Source organism: Chrysochloris asiatica, unplaced genomic scaffold, assembly GCF_000296735.1.
Source record: "Chrysochloris asiatica unplaced genomic scaffold, ChrAsi1.0 scaffold00197, whole genome shotgun sequence".
NCBI lineage: Eukaryota > Metazoa > Chordata > Mammalia > Afrosoricida > Chrysochloridae > Chrysochloris > Chrysochloris asiatica.
In genome coordinates, this window is record NW_006408715.1 from 3811655 (window position 1) to 3824927 (window position 13273).

The following is a 13273-nucleotide window of genomic DNA, read 5'->3' on the forward strand; positions in this document are numbered from 1 at the left end:
GAGAGCGAGAGAGCATCTTCTAAAGTTGAAAGACACTAGTTTGAGAGTGCTTAAACTCAGGTTTCTAGATTTTTTTGGTCTATTTTAATTTTATTTTATATACATCTTACATTTGGCCTATACGTGGTATCTGATGTAATATTTTCTAATAGGTTCCCATGAATCAAGATTATATAATTTAATCATCTTCCAAGGACCTTTAATTATTCAATTTACTATAAGTAGTTCCCAATAGTTGCCCCTCAAACAGTCCCTCAGGAAGCAACCCAGGAAAGGGTCTTCCTGTAATCTGCCTCTTTGGGCTATCTAAAACATTACGAATTCCAGTTGTTGAAAATCCACTCTTCTTGCTCTAACAGAAATATCAGTGTTTTGTTTCTTTTTTTAAGCCACTGGTTTTAGTGCCATGGCACCCAACCACATCCTATTATATGCTAGGCCCTCTCAAGTATTCACCATCCTTGAAAGTTAAGGCCATTCCATAGCTATATGAGTCTGAACCCTCCCTTAGACTGAATCATTCTAACTCACTGCAACCTTTCTACATAGTCCTTGAACAAGAGGAATCTAGAAATACTTGTCTTGTCATTCTCCAGGCAGACTTGAGCATCAAGAGCAAAATTAGTACTACCAACTCTTCTTAATATGTGCATGCAAAGGTGTAGCCAACAACCCAAGAATGGAAAGACTATTGTGTCACTAGAACCCTAAGAGGCCCTGAGTTTCCTACAAACATTTTTCTAACAGAAAGGTTATGGGAAGGAGAGGCTGAATTTATTAACTGTCTCCTTGGGCTGCTGCTGCCTAACTTCCTTTGGGCTTAACCAGACAATGTTTAGGCGCCAGACACATATGCAGGCTTCCATTTGCGTGTCTGTGTTAAAGTTGACTTAATTAGGAGAGTTTACTTCGAATAAATGCTTAAATGAATTCTCTTAGCGATGTAACATTTTTTTTTTTTTTGTCTACTGCCTATTGCTGTGCCTGTGGCTGAAAGAGAACAGAGCCCATGAAGTGCACAGCAGCTATGAAGTCATGTTTACATGCATTGATGTGCAGTAGGAAAAGAAAATGTGACTGGGGTCAAGTGAACTCCTGTAGGATAAATAGAGATAAATAATTCAGATTCTCATTATAATAGAAGCATATAGCTCCGGTGCATCGGTGCGCCCCTGCCTTTGTATGAATTGGTATGCAGTGGCTGTTCAGAAACCATGGCGTGTAATCTAACATTAATATTAACATAAATCAGAGGCTGGAATTAGCAATATTCCAAAGTCTTCTAGGATAACTGAATTCACAGTATATTGTTTAGTCCTCCTGGGCATTTTAGTAATCGTGTAATAGAAATGTTGAGGTAGTTGAGATATTCTTTATATTACTCTCTGAAAGAATCTTTTAACACAATGTCTTGAGTAGACAGTTGTGATAGAACACATTGAACAAAAAGAAATATGCCTATTTTGGTAATATGGGTATGTTTCATTAGCTCAGCCTGCAGCGATATGACATTACATTCTAAAAGGAATACAATTAATAACAATGAGAGATTTTTAGCTCTCAGAGTGTAGCTGGAGGAACTAAGCACGGTGTCAGGGCAATTAAGTAGAGGCACTGTATTACCTTTGTCTGCACACCCTTAACATCATCCTGTCTCAATGTGTTGAATAGGTTATTTCTTTAGTGTAGAATTTGTAATTTATTTTGATGTTTCCTATAATTCAGACCACCATAATAAAAAAAATGATTTTTTTTTCTCTCTTTTTTTTTTCAGGTAGGAGAAAAAAATCTTTTAAAATAACTAGCTTGTAGAAATTAACATTTCTTTGGATTGGCATGGCTTCCATTCTTCTATAATGGGAGAAATGATTACAAGGGAGATAGATACAACAACTGCTCTGGACTGATGCCAATGAGACCATCGTATTGGTGTAAAAGCAAAGTAGACAATAACTCAGCAGCATGGATAGTATGTGTACTGTAGGGTAACTGAAAAGTCTCCTATTATGTAATAACAAACCAGGGGGAATATTATACTTTGAGATTATTAAAATAATCAACAAGGATATTATTTTATTCAGTGTTAACCTTCAGGTTTTAAGTTAAACACAGTGATGGTTCTGGAACATGGTGATTCCCCAGAGTCTTGGTAGCTGAAGTTTTCTTTTCATCTCTAAAGAGGTTTCATTCCACTCTGCAGAACTGAAACTGCTCTTGGCTCCCTTCACTGGTCAGTTTTAATAGGCATAACAAAAGATAAAATGGAACATGAAAACTCTGATTTAAAAAAATAAAAACAACAACAACAACAACAAAAACACCACAGATGAAGAAACTGGTTTTAAAATCTCATTTCTGCTTCAACTTTTGGAGACATGGTTCTGTTTCGGCAAAGGGGGTTTTGCAGGTAAGAGGTGGGGCGTTGCAAAGAGAGAAAGAGAGGGAGAGACGAACAGAGACAGAGAAAGGAGAAGCCCATACCAATCATTTCTCCTGGCCCAAATTTACCCTAATGGACTTTTCTTGGGGAAACATCTACAGTCGGTAAGCACGTGTCTAGAAATGTTGCTGCTGAGCCTAAGCCTTGAGGGGATTAATACGCAACTCCATTTCCACTCATGAGTAATGTATTAAAATTTTGTAGCTAATAAATTCTTAATCTGAGAAGCTGCAGGTTATTTCTTACTTACATAGCTACTTGGTTAATGGAACACCAGATTGGCCCTGGCTCTGGATGCCTGTAATTTTCTGCCCTGTTTTCCCAACGCGGTCGGCCTGCCTGCCAACTTCCTCTTCCTATGACCACTGTTTAGTTCCTGCATATATGCAGAAGCACACACCTCTTCAGACAATTAAATCACACCAAACTGCTCAGGGACTGTAGACCTGCGAGTGTTATGTGAGCAGTTCCCCTCCCCTGCTAAGTATTATTGACAAATCCATCAAAGGCAGTGATGCATTGGTTTCCACCTTACCTAGAAGGACACGAGGGCAGCGGTGACATGCTGTCACCGTGGTAACTGTGGCTGAAGTGAACAGCCTGTTGGGATAGGTGACTTCTGTTGGCAGTGTGCCTAGAGATGTAGCACTCGCCTGGCAGCCGTGTCACGGGGACCCCAAGGAGCAGCCCAGTGCCCTCAAATTGATTCATTAGGCCCTAAAGGTATCGATCACTCCAATTTGCAGGAATTTATTATATTGATATTGGACTGATTAACATTTTGTGCCAGACTGGTTCGATATGTGCTTGTAACAGCTTTTAATGATTAATTGACTTTTATGATTCCATCTCAGGGCTGTCAGTGAGCTGTGAACTGTGGGCAGACTCGTTCCTGGGCTGTCTCTCAAGTGGCCCAGGGCAGTGATTGAATACCTAGGAAATTAGTGTCCTTGCTGTCTCATTTTATGAAAGATAAATGCTATGACATTTAATGCAGACCTTAATTTAGAACAGAACTAAGCAGATCATTTTGCAATTTAATCATAAACAGGTAAATATCAAAACTTGTTTAGCATTTTACAAGTTAAGCACACAGAAAACAGAGGCGAAGTGGAGCAGGCAACGGGGGAGCCAGCAAAAGGCAGAATAAAATAATCTGGGCTGTGACAGCACAACGCTTTAATAATCACCTAATTTATGAGAGCCAACATCCGAGCCCATTTTTCAGCCCTGCATACACTGCTCTCCATTCACTCAGTGGTGAGCCAAGGGCGTGCCACTTGGCACATGCTGAAAAGTTAGCATTTACCTTGCCCAGTCAGAGGCAGCACTGCAATATGCCTGGCGAGTCGAGGAAAATACATTGACGGATTTGCTATGCAAGTAAATAGCAGAATCAGGGAAACGTTCTAGTTTAATATGTACCCTTGACATGTAATAAGGAGAATATCATATTCAGCATGGTTTATGTGTTACCTAAAACAACCATAAACATTATGAAAAGGCGGCAGGAGAAGATGAGATTTGATTGTGCTCTCTAACAACAGAAAGAGAAGAGAGGGAAGTCTGGGGGCTGTCAGCTCACACCTTCTTGCATTCATATTTAAAGCATATTTCCTTCCTTTCATTTTAATTAAAAGACTTAAGTTAGGGGAGAACTGTCTAAACATCATGTCAAATTATTCATGTTTGTACATATAAGGAATAAAATGAAATGGTTCTCCTGAGCACTGTTCTTCTTTCTTCTTTAACCACTCCATCTATTCCTATCAAGTTGTACAGGGAGTAAGGACACCTCTATTTGATGTGCAGTTGTCAGTTGCTAATGTGTAATCTAACTATATGCAGTATACATATTTTATGGCTCTAGTCAGAAAGACATTTAAACTAGAGTGCTTTCATTTTATCTAGCCCTCCGTTGGTGAGAAGAATAAGAGGCCACAAAGTCAGATACCACAAAGACACCTGTCACCTTGGCAGGAAGCAAACCTCAGATTGCTGGTTCAGTCATCTTCAGATGATGGCCTATGCCACCTTTCTTCTTCAGTTCATAGACTAGCTACCTAACATCATTCCCACCTGTGCTGGGGCCTATGGTTGTGTTTATGTGATTCTTTTAACTGATGGAAAGCAGGCCTTAATTAGGCTTCCTGAAAAGTGTGCATGCATATACACATATGCACATATGGGCAATCTTTGAATATATGTATTTCACCTGCTTTGATCTGACTCATCCTTAACTCACTGGTGGTTCCAAACAACACTAGCCTTGTTTGGCGTATGCCTTTGGCTATGTGACAATCATGTTCCCCTCTGTTCCCTGCACAAAGTGGAGCTAAGACAGAACACTGGAAAACCTCAAAGTGCTTCCCTCCTGTTTTGAAATTGAGAAAGTAAAGACATAATTGCTCTTGCAGGATCACAATCCCAAATAGCAAAAGACTTTCAAAAAAAAAATCTGCTCTTCGTTGATTGGTTTTACAGCTTCTCTCTTTTGGGCTACTGTTTACTATTTAAAGAGCTCTGGTTACGAATCGGGCTGCGAACCGCAAGGTCAGCAGTTCGAAACTACCAGCTGTTCCATGGGAGAAAGATGAGGCTTTCTGCTTTCGTAAAGATTTACAGCCTCGGAAACCCTGTACACGGTAGCTGTGAGTCGGAATCGACTCCACGTCACATCACGACCACTACGTTAACTGTTCTGTATTATATTCATTACGGAACGATCTTTTCCAAGCCAATATTTTCATATGCTAAGGAATGACTTGGACTTAGGACATTTAATTTGATCCAGCCCACAAAAACCCATTATAGAACATGACACCACCACATAGAGATAAATTCTATAGTGAGGGGTATGTTTCTTGCTTCAGGATCTGATTTCTTCCTTTGTGCCAGAAATGCTGTGTCCCCAGGAGCACAGGAGGAGGAAGTGGGTTTAATTCCATGTCTCCCCTCCACTGAAGGGGGAAAGAACCTGGCTCCTTTCGGAAGATCTGCTCTGAGTCCGCAGTGGTTTGTTCTAACAGTAGCATTTCCTCCATGTGCACGCTTGTAAACCCCCACACACACCCAGCACACATCGCCAATTCCACTGCTTGATTGATGACATGTTGGTGAAGCCTCTACTTGCTACCAGATCTCTTCCCTCAGAGAGGACTTTTTTTCCCCCCCTTTCAGTGTCTCATCAGTGTCCCATGGTCACTAGCTGCTCATCATAGAATTCAGATTCCTTCACATGGTCAAAATCATCGGTTCTCTTTTTCCTGCATTCATTTTGCAAGGAGAATTTTCAGCAGTCACCCTTGAATACTATCCTGCCTCCTTTCTTCCAATCACTAATCGAATAACTTTCTATATCTATTTTATCTTCTGGGTTGGCTGTCAGATACCTGTCATACTATTAGCAAGAACTCCATGAAAAATTTAACAGGGGAAAAAAATGCTGATTTTCCCAAGTGGACTACTGGAATATACTCTCTCCAGATCGCGGTTATTAGCCTTCAAAATGCATACCTTTTAGTGAGTATTTTAACTCAGGCAGAGAAAAGTGCAAAAATGGTGGGAAATGATCTTATTCTGAATCTATCACCTAAGAAAAAATATTCAAAGGTACAAAATGAAAACTCAAACCAAACTCAACTGCTGTCAAGTCCATTCTGACCCATCATGCCCGTAGAGGACCCAACAGAACTGCCCTAGAGGGCTCCCAAGACTGTGATCTTTGTGGTAGCCTGGGAATAGCCAGCCTGACTTTTCTCCCAAGGAATGGATGATGGATTTGAACCACAAATCTTTAGGTTAGCAGCCAAGTGCTTTAACCACTGGGTAACCATGTCTCATTCAAAGATACATGAAGATAAAAATTCAAAGTTACTCATTAAATTTTTTTTCTCCATATATTTTATTAGTAAGAACTGAGTCCTGGTGTGGCGCTGTGAGTTAATACGCCAGACTGCAAAGCCATTTGAACTAACAGCTCAGTGGTTCAAGCTCACCAGTCGCTCCTTGGAAACTCTATGCAGGGTCACTATGGGTCAGAACCGACACGACGGCACTTAACAACAACAAATGATGAACTGCTATGGTATGCTTCATGCTTCATACAGTATGATATACTTCATAGAGTATGCTGGTGTGGCCCTACAGGATAATGTACTGGATCACAAAGTCAGTTTTAACCACAAGGTCAGAGGTTCAAACCCACCAGCCACTCCTTGCAAACCCTAGACAGGGTCACTATGGGTCAGAACTGACTAAGCAGCACTTAACAACAATAAATTTGTAGTCATGGTATATGTAAACAATCTGTATGAAACTACTCATATGTGATTGAAATTCTAGTACTAAATATTTTATACTTCAGATGCTAGAATTTCTATTATAGATGGAAATTTTATTGAATAATTATTTTTAATACCAGCAGCACAATCCATCACAATGGTTTGAAGATTAATTGTTTAATAATCATATGTATACTCCTGTAATCAAAATACCAGGTCCAGGAAAAGTGTATATATAGATATATCTTCACTTCAGAAAATAGGTACTGGCATTGCCCATTTTGAACCAGACAATCATATGGTTTACTATACCAGGAATGAAAAATTGAAGAGGAATAGTGTTACAGTCATTGCCAAATAGAACTTTTCAAGAAATACCTTGAAGTAAAATCCTATGTATGATAGGATAATATCCATATACCAGTTAATACCATTATTATTTTAATGTACACACCAACCATTAAAGACAGTGATGGGGAAATTGAAGAATTCTGCCAACTTTTTCAGTCTGAAATTGTTAGAAATTTCATTTTGCTCAAATAAACTATCAACACTCAGAAAGCAGCAGTCAAGAAATCAAACGATGTACTGCATTAGGCAAATCTACTCCACAAGACCCTTTTAAAGTGTTGAATATCAAAGATGTCAGTTTGAGAACTAACGTGTGTCTGACCCAAGTTATGGTATTTTCAATAACTTTATATTCATACGAAAGCTGGACAGTGAATAAGGAAGACTGTAGAAAAATTGATGCATTTGAATTATGGGTATTGAAGAAGAATATTAAAAGTGCCATGGACTGCCAAAAGAACAAATAAATCTGCGTTAGAAGAATTACAGCCAGAGAGCTCCTTGGAAGCCAGGATACTTTGGTCATATTATCAGGAGGGACCAATCACTGGAAAAGGATATCAGGATTGGTAAAGTGGAGGGTTGGAGAAAAAGAGGAAGATCCCCCAACAAGATGGATTGGTAAAGTGGCAGCAGTGATGGGCTCAGGTGTAGCAATGATGATGAGGTTGACTCAGGACCAGGAAGTGTCTCATTCTGTTGTGCATAGGATCACGATGTGTCTGCTTTAACTCGATGGTACCTAACCACAACAACATATACATGAAACTCACCAGATGAAATACATAGAAATCAAAGTGACTATATCTGTGGGAAGAGAAAATGGAGAAGTTCATTTCAATATCATCAACCAAAACAAGTCCAGGAGTAGACTGTGGAACAGACCATCAATTGTTCATATACAAGTTCAGACTGAAGTTGAAGAAAATTAAAACAAGTCCATGAGAACCAAAATATGAACTTGGGTATATCCCACCTGAATTTAGAAATCATCTGAAGAACAGATTTGATGCATTAGACACTAAAGACCGAAGTCCAGAAGAGTTGTGGTAATATAAAAAACACCATACAAGAAGATAGCAAAAAGTCATTAAAAAGACAGGGATGAAAGAAAAGATCAATATGAATATCAAAAGTCACCCTGAAACTTGCTTTTGAGTATAGAAAAACTAAAGCAAATGAAAGAAATGATGAAGTAAAAGTTTTGAACAGAAACTGTCAAAGTATTATAATGAAATGTGTCAATATATACAGTTACAAAGTCAAAAGCAAAGAATATATTCAACATTTATCAAGCTGAAATAGCTGAAGAAAAAATTCAAGACAACATGCAATACTGACATAATTATGGGAAAAATATTGAATGATGGAGGAAGCACCAAAAGAAGATGGAAAGACCCCTCCAAGACTGAAATTCAAAGGGAACACATGAGCAGGCATGTAAGTTGGCTGGTGACCACGTTGGTCTACTGGTGGGTGGAAGAGGGGGAAAGGCAGCAATGAATAAATGGGCTGAGTTCAACCATGTTCCATAGACTCCCATTGTCCTGGAGATGAGAGAGAGAAGAGGAAGGGATGGTTGGTCCAAAATGTGGTGAGACCTCGGGACTCCCAAGCCCATGAACAAGGATATAGCCATGGAAGGCTAGAGCTGAGAGTTAAGCATCCAGCTGATACGAAATGAGGGGAGATGCACAAGAACTTATAGATAGTACTCATTTGACCTAGCCTGGATGGCTTGATGATTAGAGCCCAACTAGAGGAAGATAAAAAACAAGTTTTGATAGAGGATGGACCCAAATGTAAATTGAACTTGACCTATACTTATGGATATAGTAACTAAAACTACCAACTGAGAGGGAAGGAGTCTTCACATTAAGTATCAATCCTACCCCTTCTATATACAGGGTTTATAGGAACTGGCAACTTAGACATTGGCTACCTAAAATGAGGGAATGATAAAGGTACTAAGTGTCTGGCTTACAAGTTTTCAAGAGGGAGTTTAGTTTAAGAGCATGCAGGGGAAGGTAGAGTCCCTACTGAATAGTTTTTATTTTGTCTAGACAAGTCTGGTGAAAAGAGAAGGGGATAAGATTCTTACGATTCAATGGTGAGTAATTGTTACCATGACTAATTGTGACTGTCACAACTGTAAAGGTAGAAGCTTTGTAACAAAAAGGAGAGAGTAGTTAATCTTACAGTCCAGGAACAGAGGACCCTAGGACCATCAAGGGAGAAGAGCATGAGTGGAATGTGGGACCCTATCTAGAGAGGCAGAGCCACCAGAGATGGAGTCAGAGATGAGGACATGGAGAGAGAAAGAGCAGCTGAGGACTGTAGACTCATGCAAAGAGAAAGACTGAGTGTTGGCAGCCAGGAGGCAGCCTTGCAGAATGTGCCCTTTGGTTGTTTAAATTATTATATATTCCTGAGTGTTTTTCCCCTCCCCCTAAAAAAAAACCCCAAAACAAAAAACAGAGGAAATTGAAGCAAATACTGTTGAATGATGATGCATGGAGATTGTAATCATTGCAATGAAATGATGACTGTAAAACTGATGTGATCCCATGTAAACTATCATTCAGTTCACAATAAAAACTTAAAAAAAAAAAAGTTCATAGATAAATGAAGTTACAGCATAGTTAAAAATTTCACACACACACAAAAAGAGTCACTGTACCAAAAGAAATGGTCGATGTTTAACCATTTCAAGAGGTAGCATAAGATTAGGAACCATTGATACTGAAGGAAGAAATTTAAGCTTCACCTGAAGCATTGACAAAAAAGCAAGTACCCGGGAATTGACAAAATACAAATTAAAATCTTTCAACAAACTGATATAACACTGAAGGCACCCATTCATCTATGACAAGTTGATGTAATACGTTGGTTTCTTTTATTAGAGATCAAAGAGACCAAGTTATTACATCAGCTTGTCACAGATGAATGGGTGTCTTTCTAATAAAAGAGACCAACTTATTAGAAGCGACCCATATTTGTATCCATTCCAAAGAGAGGTGACCCAACGAAATGGAGAAATCATTGAACAATATCAGTGATGTTGCATGCAAGTAAAATTTTGTTGAAGATAATTTAAAAATGATTATAACAGTACATTGAGAAAGAACTGCCAGAAAGTCAAGCTGAATTCAGAAGAGAAGGTGAAACTATTATTACTGACATCAGATGGATTTTGGCTAAAAGCAGAGAATATCAGAAAGATGTTGCTTGTGCTTTACTAAGTGTACAGTCTTTTGACTTGGTAGAACATAACAAACTATGGATAACATTGTGAAGAACGAGTATTCTAGAACGCTTAATCGTGCTCATGAGGAATCTGTACATAGAAAAATTGATGCATTTGAATTATGGTTTTGGAGAAGAATATTACAAGTACCATGGACTTCCAGAAGAACAAGCAAATCTGTGTTAGAAGAAGTACAACCAGGATGCTTCTCAGAATCTCGAATGGTGAAACTTCATCTCTCATACTTTGCATATGTTATCAGGAGGGGCCAGTCTCTGAAGAAAGACATCATGCTTGGTAAAGTGGAGGATCAGTTAAACAGAGGAAGACCCCAATGAGATGGATTGATACAATGGTGGCAACAATGACCTCAAACATAACAATTCTGAGGGTGGCTTAGGACTTGGCAGTGCTTTGTTTCATTGTGTGTAGGGTTGCTATGAATTTTAACCGAATCAATGGCACCTAACAGTCTAGGAAAATATCTTCTTTTCTTAGATAGTTCTTTAGCCATATGAGTAGGAGTTAATGTGGCTTAAACCTAGCCAAGTATATCTCTTTATTTATCTTCATAAGAAACAACTTTATTGACTTCCCTGATTTGGTTGTTGAAGGGATACTGAAATATTAGTAAACATCTAGTGTTTCCAAATATTTAAGCATTGGTGGAACTCCATACAAAACATCTGGTTTGAGGTGATATTTCGTTTTTTTACACAAATATTTTTGCAGTGTATAGACTAAAAGACTGATTTTGAGGAGTCTGTCTAATTCTCTCTTCCTTTTTATAACCAGTCATTTCTTTGCCTGTGGCCTTTGGTCACCTTGGTTACTTCCAACAGGGTTAGCCCCACTCTGGCTGCATCTTTTATTTATTTTTTTTTTTTTCTGGCTGGATAGTGTACTCTTTTGATGGTACATGACAAGACTGGGCTCTCTAAGCCCCTCTCCTTCTCCAGGGGGTCTGGATGGAAACTGAGGATGGGAGCTTCTCAGTGGTGGTGGTGGGTGGGGGGTGTAGAATTGGGGTAAGGACTCCCAAGCAGCTGAGGGCCTCTCTCTTCCTCTAGTGCTGTTGCTGGGGCTGGTGGTCCAGGGGGCTCTTATTCTATGGAGGCCATGTGGACCATGAGATCTACCACCCTGTTGCTGTACCAGGAAATGAGCTTGACAAAGTGGTCATTGAGGGCAATGCCAACCCCAGCATCAAAGGTGGAAGAGTGGGTGTCACTGTTAAACTCACAGGAGACGACCTGGTCTTCAGTGTAACCCAGGATGCCTTTTAGGGGTCCATCTGATGCCTGCTTCACCACCTTCTTGATATCATCATATCTGGCAGCTTTCTCCAGGCGGCAGGTCAGGTCCACAACAGACACGTTAGGAGTGGGGACACGGAAGGCCATGCCAGTGAATTTCCCATTCAGTTCAGGAATGACCTTGCCCACAGCCTTGGCAGCACTGGTAGATGTAGGGATGATGTTCTGGGTAGCCCCACGGCCATCACACCACAGTTTCCCAGAGGGGCCATCCACAGTCTTCTGGGTGGCAGTGATGGCATGGACTGTAATCTTGAGTCCCTTCACAATGCCAAATTGTCATGGATGACCTTGGCCAGGGGGGCAAACAGTTGGTGGTGCAGGAGGCATTGCTGACAATCTTGAGGGAGTTGTCATACTTCTCATGGTTCACTCTCATCACAAATATGGGGGCATTATCAGACGTGTCAGAGATGATTACCCTTTTGGCACCACCCTTCAAGTGAGCTCCAGCCTTCTCCAAGATTGTGAAGACACGGGTGGACTCTACAACATATTCAGCACCAGCATCACCCCACTTGATGTTGGTGGGATCTTACTCTAGGAAGATAGAAATGGGCTTCCCATTGATGATAAGCTTCCCATTCTCAGCCTTGATAGTGCCATTGAACTTGCCATGGGTGGAACCATACTGGAACATGTATACCATGTAATTGAGGTCAATGAAGGGGTCATTGATGGCAACACCCTTCACTTTGCAGTTAACAGCAGCACTGGTGACCAGGTGCCCAATATGGCCAAATCCATTGACTCTGACCTTCACTATCCTGTCTCAGGGATGCAGCTGGTACTGCAAGAGAAGCTGTGGCTGCCTGTCGAACAGGGAGGAGCAGAGACTCTGGCTGCATCTTGCTGCCATGTCTTTTACGGGGGTTGCAGGCTGATGAGTAGTGCTCCTGCGGATTGATTTGGTGGCTTGTGTGGTGGTACACTCTCTTCAGCCGCCCTCTCTCCTTTCTTCTTCCTATTTTAGGTAAGGTGGTAAAAATTGATTACTAAAGGGACAGTTGAAAAAAATGAAACAAGACCAGATGCTCTCAAGTCAATTCCAGCTCATGACTTTTACCAGATTTTTTTTTTCAGTACATATTTTTCAATAGATCACCAGACTTTTCTTCTGAAGTACCTCTGGGTGGATTTGAACTGCCAATCTTTCAGTTAAAGAAACAATTGAGAAGTTTGTTTTTCTCTCCTAGATGTACCTGGAGATGTATATGGAGTCCTAGTGTAAAGTAAGCACTGGACTGCTAACTGCAGCGTCAGTAGTTCAAACAAGCTGCTCCTTGGAAACCCTATACAGGGTTGCTATGAGTCAGAATTGACTCTTAACCGACACTTAACAAGAACAAGAACAAGATTAATTGTTCCTAAACATCTGCCATGTTTGGGGAAACAGAAGACCAGGTCCCCATTTCTGAGTGGAGAAGTTGGCAGATTTCGTAGGAAGAGATTCAGTATGATAAAGTCTGGAGTCCTGGTTTGGCACTGTAGGGTAAGCACTAGGATACTTCTCAGATGGCGGATCGGGTAGATGTGCAGTGAGGAGCTCCGTCACCAACAACACAGAATACACGACCAAGCAGGCTCAGGGGATGGTGCTAGAATTCTGAACCACATATAAAGGAATAGTTTGAAG

The 13273-nt window shown here is 40.3% G+C and overlaps 1 pseudogene; it reads right to left on the bottom strand.

The window, feature by feature from the left end:
* Positions 1–11424: 11424 nt before the first annotated feature.
* The window catches only part of LOC102838033, a 10351-nt pseudogene continuing 8502 nt past the window's right edge, over positions 11425–13273 (bottom strand).